Source organism: Ascaphus truei, chromosome 11 (assembly GCF_040206685.1).
Source record: "Ascaphus truei isolate aAscTru1 chromosome 11, aAscTru1.hap1, whole genome shotgun sequence".
Classification (NCBI taxonomy): domain Eukaryota; kingdom Metazoa; phylum Chordata; class Amphibia; order Anura; family Ascaphidae; genus Ascaphus; species Ascaphus truei.
Window position 1 is genome coordinate 55,324,938 of NC_134493.1, and position 14,986 is coordinate 55,339,923.

The window sequence follows — 14,986 nt, forward strand, 5'->3', positions numbered from 1 at the left end:
AACCAGGCATAGCCTGTTTAAAGGAACAGTACGTGACGTCTCATCATTTAACCTACCCTAAAAGACCGTGTTCTAACAGTCCCGGACAGACGGCGGAGCCCCGGAGTAAGCCGTTTGTCACATATGGTGGAGAATGCGGGCAGAACACTGAAAGGTCTGGGGGTTAAAGAACTTTAAAAAAAAAAAAAAAAAAAAAAAAGAAGGTTTTTTTTTTCTCTCTCTCCAAACAAGATGGAAGACGTGGTGAGTGCGCTGGTACGCAATGTCGCTGTCCAGAAAGACGCGAATGAAGCCCAGCAACAGGCGAGTGAAACCCAGCGACAGCTGTTAATAGCCCAGCAAGAGACTAATGCAAACCAGCAAGAGACAAACCGCCTGCTGAGAGAGGAGCAAAAGCGGTTCGCTCAGGGCTTACAGCAGGAACTCGAGATCCTGAGGGGGACTATCAGTAACCTTCCACTGGCAGAGGCAGCCCCAGTTCCGAAAATGACCAGGGCAAGCCACTACCTTCAGAAGATGGGACCCTCGGATGATGTGGAAGCCTATCTTCTCACGTTTGAACGCACGGCACAGAGAGAGGGATGGCCAGAAGCTGAGTGGGCTGGTCTAATCGCACCCTTCCTAAGCGGCGAACCCCAGAAGGCTTACTTTGATCTAGAGCCCGCCGAAGCTAACGTCTATGCAAAATTGAAGTTCGAGATCCTCGCCCGCCTTGGCGTAACCACGGCTGTTCGTGCCCAAAGGTTTCACGCATGGTCCTTCACGATGGATAAAGCCACCCGAAGCCAGATGTATGACCTCATCCACCTCGCCCGGAAGTGGCTACAACCCGAGATCAACTCAGCAAGCCACATCGTGGAACGGTTGGTCATGGACCAGTTCTTGAGGAAACTTCCCTCTGCCTTACGCCGTTGGGTCAGTCGGAGTGACCCCCACAATGCGGATGAGCTTGTGGCCCTTGTAGAAAGGTACAGTGCAGCAGAAGAGCACCCGCAACCCACAGTCGTGGAGCAACCCCACTATCCGAGGTTCCAGGACTCTTCCAGAGACGGTAAAAGGGTACCGGGGTTAAGGGGCGCTGAAGAGCGGCGACCACCTTCACGCTGCTCCAGCAACAGTGGTTCGCACACTAAGGGCAATAGCCAACATGGGGAGCCGGGAAAAGGCTCTAAGTGGGACACAGACTATGTACCTAAATGTGTAAATTGTCATGAGAGGGGCCACACAGCAAAAATCTGCCCACTAAATGATGAGCCCATGCAATGCAACAGCGTGGAACCTTATTCGCTGTTGTCCCAATGTATGGGCCCTAGCCCAGAGGACCCCTTGAATAACCATCTGTGGGCATTTGTAAAGGTTAATGGTAAGAGGGTTCGGGCACTTCTTGACTCTGGGAGTATGGTCACACTAGTGTCCGAATACCTATTGCCCATTAAGAAGAAACAGGTAAACAGTTCACAAAGAGTGGCAATTTGTTGTATACATGGGGATAATCATGAATATTCCACTGTTGATGTTTTTTTTGAAACAGAATTTGGTTCTTTAGATTTCAAGGTGGGTGTTGTACCCAAACTGGCACATGATGTGTTAATAGGGACCGACTTTCCCCATTTTCTAAAAATGTGGTCCCCAGCTCAGAATAGCGCCCAGAGTTCAATAGCAGACCATAACGAAGTGTTAGAAGAAACAAATCCTTTCCCTTTTTCAGAAATGGAGGTTGACGAGGGCCCAAATAAGAAGGGGGAAAAGGAGGAGTGCTGTGAAATTCCCTTCCCCATCACTACTTTGGTAGGGAATACCCCAAATCAAGATGTTGATCAGGCACTTACCACCCCAGTACAGGATAAGACCCTCGCTGACCTAGAGGTCAGTCCTGGGAGTTTTAAGAAGGCCCAGTGGGAGGACCCCACATTAGCGGTAGCAAGGGGAAATATACGGGACCAGAATAGTACTCATGGCCAACCAGATAGGTCACTTGCTTACCCCTACTTCGAGGTAGAGAACGACCTAGTATATCGGGTTGATAAAAGAAAATCAGTTACAACTAAACAATTGTTGGTACCACGGACATTCCGTAACGTAGTATTACACCTCGCACATAGTCATCCATTGGGGGGACACCTAGGGGTGGAAAAGACAAAAGAAAAGGTTCTCCGAAGCTTTTATTGGCCTGGGGTTCTGGCAGAAATTACAAACTATTGTTCCTCATGCCCAGAATGTCAGATCACCGCCCCGTTCAAAGCATACCGCAGCCCATTGGTACCCCTTCCCATAATAGAGGTACCATTTGACCGGATTGCTATGGATCTAGTAGGACCCCTAATAAAGTCTGCTAGGGGACATCAGCATATATTGGTAATATTAGATTATGCTACCCGATATCCGGAGGCAGTTCCCCTACGTAGCACCTCTGCTAAAAACATAGCAAAAGAGTTAGTACTTCTGTTTTCCCGGGTCGGAATTCCTAAAGAGATCTTATCTGACCAGGGAACACCATTTATGTCCCAAGTAACAAAAGAGCTATGTAAACTCCTAAAAATCAAGCATCTCAGAACCTCAGTCTATCATCCACAAACAGATGGTTTAGTGGAAAGGTTCAATAAAACCTTAAAGAGCATGTTACGCCGGGCGGTCGATAAGGATGGGAAAAACTGGGACTGTTTGTTACCATACCTGTTATTTGCCATTAGGGAAGTTCCCCAGTCATCCACAGGCTTCTCCCCGTTTGAACTATTGTATGGCCGACATCCAAGGGGCTTACTGGATATAGCCAAAGAAACTTGGGAACACGAGGTTACCCCTTACAGAAGTGTAATAGAGCATGTTGCCCAAATGCAGGACCGCATTGCTGCAGTCCTACCCATAGTGAGGGAACACATGGAGAAAGCTCAAGAAGCACAAAGGAATACGTATAATAAGGGTGCTAGGGTCAGAATTTTTTTTCCAGGTGATAGGGTACTAGTTCTGGTTCCCACCGTGGAGAGTAAATTCCTTGCTAAATGGCATGGGCCATATGAGGTATTGGAAAGAGTGGGAGAAGTAAATTATAGGGTAAGGCAGCCAGGTAGGAGGAAACCTGAGCAAATTTACCATATAAACCTACTCAAGCCCTGGAAAGATAGAGAGGTCTTGTTAACCCTAGTACCCCCAGGTCCGTCAGAGAATCAAGAAACTGACCCAGAGGTTAGCATAGCTGAAACACTGTCCGTGCATCAGAAACGAGAGGTCCAGAGTTTAGTGAGAAGGAACAAAGAAATCTTCTCTACACAGCCAGGTAAAACTAACGTAATTAAACATGACATAGTCTCTGAACCGGGGGTCCGAGTTAACCTTAAACCGTACCGAATCCCAGAGGCCAAGAGAGAGGCTATAAGTTTAGAGGTTAAAAAAATGCTAAAACTAGGCGTAATTGAGGAATCCCAAAGTGGGTGGAACAGCCCTATAGTTTTAGTCCCAAAGCCAGACGGTACAACAAGGTTTTGTAATGACTACCGGAAACTAAACGCGGTGTCAAAATTTGATACTTATCCTATGCCCAGGGTGGATGAACTTGTAGAGAGACTGGGCAAAGCCCGATATCTCACAACCCTAGACCTAACAAAAGGGTACTGGCAGGTTCCCCTCACAGAAAGGGCAAAAGAAAAAACAGCCTTCTCAACCCCAGACGGCCTCTTTCAATATAAGGTGCTGCCTTTTGGCTTACATGGAGCTCCCGCCACATTCCAAAGAATGATGGATAAAATTTTAAAACCACATGTTCGGTACGCTGCCGCCTACCTGGATGATGTGGTAATCCATAGTGAAGATTGGCAGTCCCACCTTCCAAAGGTCCAAGCTGTGCTCGACGCAGTTCGGTCTGCTGGACTAACTGCTAACCCCGCTAAATGCACTATTGGTCTGGAGGAGGCCAAGTATCTGGGGTATTCTATTGGTAGAGGGTTACTCAAACCACAAACACTCAAAGTAGAGGCGATACAAAATTGGCCAAGGCCAGTCACAAAAAAACAAGTAAGGACCTTTTTGGGGTTAATTGGCTACTATAGGAGGTTTATTCCCAATTTTGCAACTAAGGCAACCCCACTAACCGACCTCACAAAAGCAAGAGGACCGCTAATGGTAAAGTGGTCCCCCGAAGCCGAACAGGCCTTTAGAAGCCTGAAAGAAGCTCTCTGTGCCCAACCAGTGTTGGTCACACCTGACTTCTCCAAAGAATTCGTAGTCCAAACCGACGCATCTGAGGTAGGGCTGGGGGCGGTACTCTCCCAGGAGTCTCAAGGGGAGGAGCACCCCATCCTTTATTTAAGTAGGAAACTAAATCCCCAGGAGAAAAATTACTCCATAGTCGAGAAAGAGTGTCTCGCAATAAAGTGGGCTGTAGAGACACTCAAGTATTATCTGTTGGGGAGAAAGTTCCGATTGGTCACAGATCATGCACCCCTTACCTGGATGTGTCAAAATAGGGAGAAGAACGCTAGGGTGACCAGGTGGTTCCTAAGCCTACAGCCCTTTAAATTTTCTGTGGAACACAGGTCGGGGCACAAACATGGCAATGCCGACGGGTTGTCAAGGATGCACTCCCTAATATCCATGGTCGCTCACACCTCGAGGTCTGAGCTGGGGGGGAGGATATGTGACAGAAACCAGGGGTTGGTAATAAACTCCATATACAGGGCTCCCAGGATACTGAACAGTTTCTGTCCTGTCTAAGCTGAACAGGGCAGCCTCGTGGTACAGGCACTCCATTCCACAGTTTGTCTGCTGCCTGTTTTCTGTCACCTGTCATGCTGATTAGAGTTCAGGTATATAAGACCTGTTTCCTGTTTCCTCTGAGCCCCGCCCAAGAGCCTGGAAGGCTGCTGAACTGCAGAGGGGTGAGAAAGCCTCTTTCCCAAATCGCTTCATTCATTCTGTTAGTTTGTCTAAAGACTGCAAAGGTACTTATTTTGTTGGTGGAAGTGGACAAGCCACTTCCAACTCTGAGTCAGGGACATCTAAGTTTAAGTTATCGCTCAGACGAGCAGCTTTTTGTTTGGCTTTGTTTTCTGTTTAAACTGTGGCAGTCTCAGTGCCTGGGACTGAATAAACCAGGCATAGCCTGTTTAAAGGAACAGTACGTGACGTCTCATCATTTAACCTACCCTAAAAGACCGTGTTCTAACAGTCCCGGACAGACGGCGGAGCCCCGGAGTAAGCCGTTTGTCACAGCGTGTATATGTATACCGGTATTACATGTGGGCATGTATGTGTATACCGGTATTACATGTGGGCATGTATGTGTATACCGGTACTACCTCTCTGGGCGTGTATGTGTATACCGGTATTACCTCTCTGGGCGTGTATATGTATACCGGTATTACATGTGGGCATGTATGTGTATACCGGTATTACATGTGGGCATGTATGTGTATACCGGTACTACCTCTCTGGGCGTGTATGTGTATACCGGTATTACCTCTCTGGGCGTGTATGTGTATACTGGTATTACATGTGGGCGTGTATGTGTATACCGGTATTTCCTCTCTGGGCATGTATGTGTATACCGGTATTACCTCTCTGGGTGTGTATGTGTATACCGGTATTACCTCTCTGGGTGTGTATGTGTATACCGGTATTACCTCTCTGGGTGTGTATGTGTATACCGGTATTACCTCTCTGGGCGTGTATGAGTATACCGGTATTACCTCTCTGGGCGTGTATATGAATACCGGTATTACCTCTCTGGGCGTGTATGTGTATACCGGTATTACCTCTCTGGGTGTGTGTCTATACCGGTATTACCTCTCTGGGCGTGTGTGTGTATACCGGTATTACCTCTCTGGGCGTGTATGTGTATACCGGTATTACCTCTCTGGGCCTGTATGTGTATACCGGTATTACCTCTCTGGGCGTGTATGTGTATACCGGTATTACCTCTCTGGGTGTGTATGTGTATACCGGTATTACCTCTCTGGGCGTGTATGTGTATACCGGTATTACCTCTCTGGGCGTGTATGTGTATACCGGTATTACCTCTCTGGACGTGTATGTGTAAACCGGTATTACCTCTCTGGGCGTGTATGTGTATATCGGTATTACCTCTCTGGGCGTGTATGTGTATACCGGTATTACCTCTCTGGGCGTGTATGTGTATAACGGTATTACCTCTCTGGGCGTGTATGTGTATACCGGTATTACCTCTCTGGGCGTGTATGTGTGTACCGGTATTAACTCTCTGGGCGTGTATGTGTATACCGGTATTACCTCTCTGGGCGTGTATGTGTATACTGGTATTACCTCTCTGGGCGTGTGTATGCGTATACCGGTATTACCTCTCTGGGCGTGTATGTGTGTACCGGTATTACCTCTCTGGGCGTGTATGTGTATACCGGTATTTCATCTCTGGGCGTGTATGTGTATACCGGTATTACCTCTCTGGGCGTGTATGTGTATACCGGTATTTCATCTCTGGGCGTGTATGTGTATACCGGTATTACATCTCTGGGCTTGTATGTGTATACCGGTATTACAACTCTGGGTGTGTATGTGTATACCGGTTTTACCTCTCTGGGCGTGTATGTGTATACCGGTATTACCTCTCTGGGAATGTATGTGTATACCGGTATTACCTCTCTGGGCGTGTATGTGTATACCGGTATTACCTCTCTGGGCGTGTATGTGTGTACTGGTATTACCTCTCTGGGCGTGTATTTGTATACCGGTATTACCTCACTGGGCGTGTATGTGTATACCGGTATTACCTCTCTGGGCGTGTATGTGTATACCGGTATTACCTCTCTGGGCCTGTATGTGTATACCGGTATTACCTATCTGGGCGTGTATGTGTATACCAGTATTACCTCTCTGGACATGTATGTGTGTACTGGTATTACCTCTCTGGGCGTGTATTTGTATACCGGTATTACCTCTCTGGGCGTGTATGTGTGTACCGGTATTACCTCTCTGGGCGTGTATGTGTATACCGGTATTATCTCTCTGGGCGTGTATGTGTTTATCAGTATTACCTCTCTGGGCGTGTATGTGTATACCGGTATTACCTCTCTGGGCGTGTATGTGTATACCGGTATTACATGTGGGCATGTATGTGTATACCGGTACTACCTCTCTGGGCGTGTATGTGTATACCGGTATTACCTCTCTGGGCGTGTATATGTATACCGGTATTACATGTGGGCATGTATGTGTATACCGGTATTTCATGTGGGCATGTATGTGTATACCGGTACTACCTCTCTGGGCGTGTATGTGTATACCGGTATTACCTCTCTGGGCGTGTATGTGTATACTGGTATTACATGTGGGCATGTATGTGTATACCGGTATTTCCTCTCTGGGCATGTATGTGTATACCGGTATTACCTCTCTGGGTGTGTATGTGTATACCGGTATTACCTCTCTGGGTGTGTATGTGTATACCGGTATTACCTCTCTGGGTGTGTATGTGTATACCGGTATTACCTCTCTGGGCGTGTATGAGTATACCGGTATTACCTCTCTGGGCGTGTATATGAATACCGGTATTACCTCTCTGGGCGTGTATGTGTATACCGGTATTACCTCTCTGGGTGTGTGTCTATACCGGTATTACCTCTCTGGGCGTGTGTGTGTATACCGGTATTACCTGTCTGGGCGTGTATGTGTATACCGGTATTACCTCTCTGGGCCTGTATGTGTATACCGGTATTACCTCTCTGGGCGTGTATGTGTATACCGGTATTACCTCTCTGGGTGTGTATGTGTATACCGGTATTACCTCTCTGGGCGTGTATGTGTATACCGGTATTACATCTCTGGGCGTATATGTGTATACCGGTATTACCTCTCTGGACGTGTATGTGTATACCGGTATTACCTCTCTGGGCGTGTATGTGTATACCGGTATTACCTCTCTGGGTGTGTATGTGTATACCGGTATTACCTCTCTGGGAATGTATGTGTATACCGGTATTACCTCTCTGGGCGTGTATGTGTATACCGGTATTACCTCTCTGGGCGTGTATGTGTGTACTGGTATTACCTCTCTGGGCGTGTATGTGTATACCGGTATTACCTCTCTGGGCGTGTATGTGTATACCGGTATTACCTCTCTGGGAATGTATGTGTATACCGGTATTACCTCTCTGGGCGTATATGTGTATACCGGTATTACCTCTCTGGGCGTGTATGTGTATACCGGTATTACCTCTCTGGGCGTGTATATGTATACCGGTATTACATGTGGGCATGTATGTGTATACCGGTATTACATGTGGGCATGTATGTGTATACCGGTACTACCTCTCTGGGCGTGTATGTGTATACCGGTATTACCTCTCTGGGCGTGTATATGTATACCGGTATTACATGTGGGCATGTATGTGTATACCGGTATTACATGTGGGCATGTATGTGTATACCGGTACTACCTCTCTGGGCGTGTATGTGTATACCGGTATTACCTCTCTGGGCGTGTATGTGTATACTGGTATTACATGTGGGCATGTATGTGTATACCGGTATTTCCTCTCTGGGCATGTATGTGTATACCGGTATTACCTCTCTGGGTGTGTATGTGTATACCGGTATTACCTCTCTGGGTGTGTATGTGTATACCGGTATTACCTCTCTGGGTGTGTATGTGTATACCGGTATTACCTCTCTGGGCGTGTATGAGTATACCGGTATTACCTCTCTGGGCGTGTATATGAATACCGGTATTACCTCTCTGGGCGTGTATGTGTATACCGGTATTACCTCTCTGGGTGTGTGTCTATACCGGTATTACCTCTCTGGGCGTGTGTGTGTATACCGGTATTACCTCTCTGGGCGTGTATGTGTATACCGGTATTACCTCTCTGGGCCTGTATGTGTATACCGGTATTACCTCTCTGGGCGTGTATGTGTATACCGGTATTACCTCTCTGGGTGTGTATGTGTATACCGGTATTACCTCTCTGGGCGTGTATGTGTATACCGGTATTACCTCTCTGGGCGTGTATGTGTATACCGGTATTACCTCTCTGGACGTGTATGTGTAAACCGGTATTACCTCTCTGGGCGTGTATGTGTATATCGGTATTACCTCTCTGGGCGTGTATGTGTATACCGGTATTACCTCTCTGGGCGTGTATGTGTATAACGGTATTACCTCTCTGGGCGTGTATGTGTATACCGGTATTACCTCTCTGGGCGTGTATGTGTGTACCGGTATTAACTCTCTGGGCGTGTATGTGTATACCGGTATTACCTCTCTGGGCGTGTATGTGTATACTGGTATTACCTCTCTGGCGTGTGTATGCGTATACCGGTATTACCTCTCTGGGCGTGTATGTGTGTACCGGTATTACCTCTCTGGGCGTGTATGTGTATACCGGTATTTCATCTCTGGGCGTGTATGTGTATACCGGTATTACCTCTCTGGGCGTGTATGTGTATACCGGTATTTCATCTCTGGGCGTGTATGTGTATACCGGTATTACATCTCTGGGCTTGTATGTGTATACCGGTATTACAACTCTGGGTGTGTATGTGTATACCGGTTTTACCTCTCTGGGCGTGTATGTGTATACCGGTATTACCTCTCTGGGAATGTATGTGTATACCGGTATTACCTCTCTGGGCGTGTATGTGTATACCGGTATTACCTCTCTGGGCGTGTATGTGTGTACTGGTATTACCTCTCTGGGCGTGTATTTGTATACCGGTATTACCTCTCTGGGCGTGTATGTGTATACCGGTATTACCTCTCTGGGCGTGTATGTGTATACCGGTATTACCTCTCTGGGCCTGTATGTGTATACCGGTATTACCTATCTGGGCGTGTATGTGTATACCAGTATTACCTCTCTGGACATGTATGTGTGTACTGGTATTACCTCTCTGGGCGTGTATTTGTATACCGGTATTACCTCTCTGGGCGTGTATGTGTGTACCGGTATTACCTCTCTGGGCGTGTATGTGTATACCGGTATTATCTCTCTGGGCGTGTATGTGTTTATCAGTATTACCTCTCTGGGCGTGTATGTGTATACCGGTATTACCTCTCTGGGCGTGTATGTGTATACTGGTATTACCTCTCTGGGCGTGTATATGTATACCGGTATTACATGTGGGCATGTATGTGTATACCGGTATTACATGTGGGCATGTATGTGTATACCGGTACTACCTCTCTGGGCGTGTATGTGTATACCGGTATTACCTCTCTGGGCGTGTATATGTATACCGGTATTACATGTGGGCATGTATGTGTATACCGGTATTACATGTGGGCATGTATGTGTATACCGGTACTACCTCTCTGGGCGTGTATGTGTATACCGGTATTACCTCTCTGGGCGTGTATGTGTATACTGGTATTACATGTGGGCATGTATGTGTATACCGGTATTTCCTCTCTGGGCATGTATGTGTATACCGGTATTACCTCTCTGGGTGTGTATGTGTATACCGGTATTACCTCTCTGGGTGTGTATGTGTATACCGGTATTACCTCTCTGGGTGTGTATGTGTATACCGGTATTACCTCTCTGGGCGTGTATGAGTATACCGGTATTACCTCTCTGGGCGTGTATATGAATACCGGTATTACCTCTCTGGGCGTGTATGTGTATACCGGTATTACCTCTCTGGGTGTGTGTCTATACCGGTATTACCTCTCTGGGCGTGTGTGTGTATACCGGTATTACCTCTCTGGGCGTGTATGTGTATACCGGTATTACCTCTCTGGGCCTGTATGTGTATACCGGTATTACCTCTCTGGGCGTGTATGTGTATACCGGTATTACCTCTCTGGGTGTGTATGTGTATACCGGTATTACCTCTCTGGGCGTGTATGTGTATACCGGTATTACCTCTCTGGGAATGTATGTGTATACCGGTATTACCTCTCTGGGCGTGTATGTGTATACCGGTATTACCTCTCTGGGCGTGTATGTGTGTACTGGTATTACCTCTCTGGGCGTGTATTTGTATACCGGTATTACCTCTCTGGGCGTGTATGTGTATACCGGTATTACCTCTCTGGGAATGTATGTGTATACCGGTATTACCTCTCTGGGCGTGTATATGTATACCGGTTTTACCTCTCTGGGTGTGTATGTGTATACCGGTATTACCTCTCTGGGCGTGTATGTGTATACCGGTATTACCTCTCTGGGCGTGTATGTGTATACCGGTATTACCTCTCTGGGCGTGTATGTGTGTACTGGTATTACCTCTCTGGGCGTGTATTTGTATACCGGTATTACCTCTCTGGGCGTGTATGTGTATACCGGTATTACCTCTCTGGGCGTGTATGTGTATACCGGTATTACCTCTCTGGGCCTGTATGTGTATACCGGTATTACCTATCTGGGCGTGTATGTGTATACCAGTATTACCTCTCTGGACATGTATGTGTGTACTGGTATTACCTCTCTGGGCGTGTATTTGTATACCGGTATTACCTCTCTGGGCGTGTATGTGTGTACCGGTATTACCTCTCTGGGCGTGTATGTGTATACCGGTATTATCTCTCTGGGCGTGTATGTGTTTATCAGTATTACCTCTCTGGGCGTGTATGTGTATACCGGTATTACCTCTCTGGGCGTGTATGTGTATACCGGTATTACCTCTCTGGGCGTGTATATGTATACCGGTATTACATGTGGGCATGTATGTGTATACCGGTATTACATGTGGGCATGTATGTGTATACCGGTACTACCTCTCTGGGCGTGTATGTGTATACCGGTATTACCTCTCTGGGCGTGTATATGTATACCGGTATTACATGTGGGCATGTATGTGTATACCGGTATTACATGTGGGCATGTATGTGTATACCGGTACTACCTCTCTGGGCGTGTATGTGTATACCGGTATTACCTCTCTGGGCGTGTATGTGTATACTGGTATTACATGTGGGCATGTATGTGTATACCGGTATTTCCTCTCTGGGCATGTATGTGTATACCGGTATTACCTCTCTGGGTGTGTATGTGTATACCGGTATTACCTCTCTGGGTGTGTATGTGTATACCGGTATTACCTCTCTGGGTGTGTATGTGTATACCGGTATTACCTCTCTGGGCGTGTATGAGTATACCGGTATTACCTCTCTGGGCGTGTATATGAATACCGGTATTACCTCTCTGGGCGTGTATGTGTATACCGGTATTACCTCTCTGGGTGTGTGTCTATACCGGTATTACCTCTCTGGGCGTGTGTGTGTATACCGGTATTACCTCTCTGGGCGTGTATGTGTATACCGGTATTACCTCTCTGGGCCTGTATGTGTATACCGGTATTACCTCTCTGGGAATGTATGTGTATACCGGTATTACCTCTCTGGGCGTGTATGTGTATACCGGTATTACCTCTCTGGGCGTGTATGTGTGTACTGGTATTACCTCTCTGGGCGTGTATTTGTATACCGGTATTACCTCTCTGGGCGTGTATGTGTATACCGGTATTACCTCTCTGGGCGTGTATGTGTATACCGGTATTACCTCTCTGGGCGTGTATATGTATACCGGTATTACCTCTCTGGGTGTGTATGTGTATACCGGTATTACCTCTCTGGGCGTGTATGTGTATACCGGTATTACCTCTCTGGGCGTGTATGTGTATACCGGTATTACCTCTCTGGGCGTGTATATGTATACCGGTATTACCTCTCTGGGTGTGTATATGTATACCGGTATTACCTCTCTGGGTGTGTATGTTTATACCGGTATTACCTCTCTGGGTGTGTATGTGTATACCGGTATTACCTCTCTGGGTGTGTGTGTATACCGGTATTACCTCTCTGGACGTGAATGTGTATACCGGTATTACCTTTCTGGGCGTGTATGTGTATACCGGTATTACCTCTCTGGGCGTGTATGTGTATACCGGTATTACCTCTCTGGGCGTGTATATGTATACCGGTATTACCTCTCTGGGCGTGTATGTGTATACCGGTATTACCTCTCTGGGTGTGTATGTGTATACCGGTATTACCTCTCTGGGTGTGTATGTGTATACCGGTATTACCTCTCTGGGTGTGTGTGTATACCGGTATTACCTCTCTGGACGTGAATGTGTATACCGGTATTACCTTTCTGAGCGTGTATGTGTATACCGGTAGAGAAGAGAAGGGGTAACCCCAAATTTGATGCTGCAAACACTGCGGTGTCTATATGCGTTAATAAAACTGTAGAAATATATTCATAAGTCAAATGCCGGTATCTAGATAATGAGAGCTGTTAGTCCATATGCTTCAGCCCAGTGAGTGTGGAACTGGTGCGACGACCACCTCACCTGAGCTCTGCGTGGAGGTAGCAGCCTGTGGAAGCCCGGCAGAACGATCTGTCCCCACGTAGCCGGAGATCCAGGTAGGACCAATCCTCCTCTCCCTGCGGGGGTGGCAACCCGGGATGCGTAACCAGATGACGGTGGTGGAGTCCTGCACGGGCAGATTCTCCTCCTCTCCCTGCGGGGGTGGCAACCCGGGATGCGTAGCCAGATGACCGTGGTGGAGTCCTGCACGGGCAGATTCTCCTCCTCTCCCTGCGGGGGTGGCAACCCGGGATGCGTAGCCAGATGACCGTGGTGGAGTCCTGCACGGGCAGATTCTCCTCCTCTCCCTGCGGGGGTGGCAACCCGGGATACGTAGCCAGATGACCGTGGTGGAGTCCTGCACGGGCAGATTCTCCTTCTCTCCCTGCGGGGGTGGTAACCCGGGATGCGTAGCCAGATGACCGTGGTGGAGTCCTGCACAGGCAGATCCTCCTTCTCACTCACCGGGTGCCTATGTATCCTCCCGCGGTGTTGCTGTCGGGCTCCGCACAGGGGTGGCGACTCGTGGGGAACAAGCAGATGGTCCGCACCTCCGCGATGACAGTCCCGGTCAGACGCCCTCCGCCCGCGGTGTTGGTGGGTGGAGCACCGTCGCTGCACCGGCCAGGCAAGGTCCGCACAGCTGCCATGGCGGAAATCCTCACCATGGAAAAGTCGCTGTATAGCACATCAACCCGGGCGGCGTGCTTCAATACCGAAGGGTCAACAGAAATAGGAAAAATAGGAAGTACAGTACAGGCATACCCCGCATTAACGTACGCAATGGGACCGGAGCATGTATGTAACACAGGCATACCCCGCATTAACGTACGCAATGGGACCGGAGCATGTATGTAAAGCGAAAATGTACTTAAAGTGAAGCACTACCTGTTCCCCACTTATCGATGCATGTACTGTACTGCAATCTTCATATAAGTGCATAACTGATGTAAATAATGAATTTGTAACAGGCTCTATAGTCTCCACGCTTGCGCACAGCTTCGGTACAAGTAGGGAGCAAGTATTGCTGTTCAGGACGTGCTGACAGGCGCATGCGTGAGCTGGCGTTTTCCTATTGAGCGATATGTACTTACTCGCGAGTGTACTTAAAGTGAGTGTCCTTAAACCGGGGTATGCCTGTAATTAATAAGTAGTAGTATAGTAAGTAAATAACCAAAGGACGGGAGAGAAAAAATGAACTATTTATTGGGCATTTGTGCCAAAAGGACAGACACACATATTAAAAAATACTCTGATGCGTTTCCCGCCGTGGAGGCGCTTTATCAAAGAAATTTGTGTTAAATAAATCATGACACGGTGTAATGTGTAATGTGTTGTTGTTCATCTGAGGTTGTATTTACCTAATTTTAAGACCTGCTAAGGAACAGATGATTGTTATTATGTCCTGATATGTAAAACCATGGATTTCAAAGAGGGTGCACTTTCTTTTTCACACAACTGTATATGACCAGCATGGATCACTGCCTTAAGGATGATAAAGGGTGAGGTCTAGGGAGTAGGGAACAAGAAAAAAAATTCCATGTTGAATAAATACTGATTTCAGTAACTGATATTCCATTGAAGTCTGTGAGGTCTTGGATGTTCCAGGTAAACCATGTAGTAATAATCCAGTCCTGGGTTTGCACTCCAATTTGTTGCACTGGCCACATTGGGAGCGCTGAAGATAACCCATACTGGATCATCATCA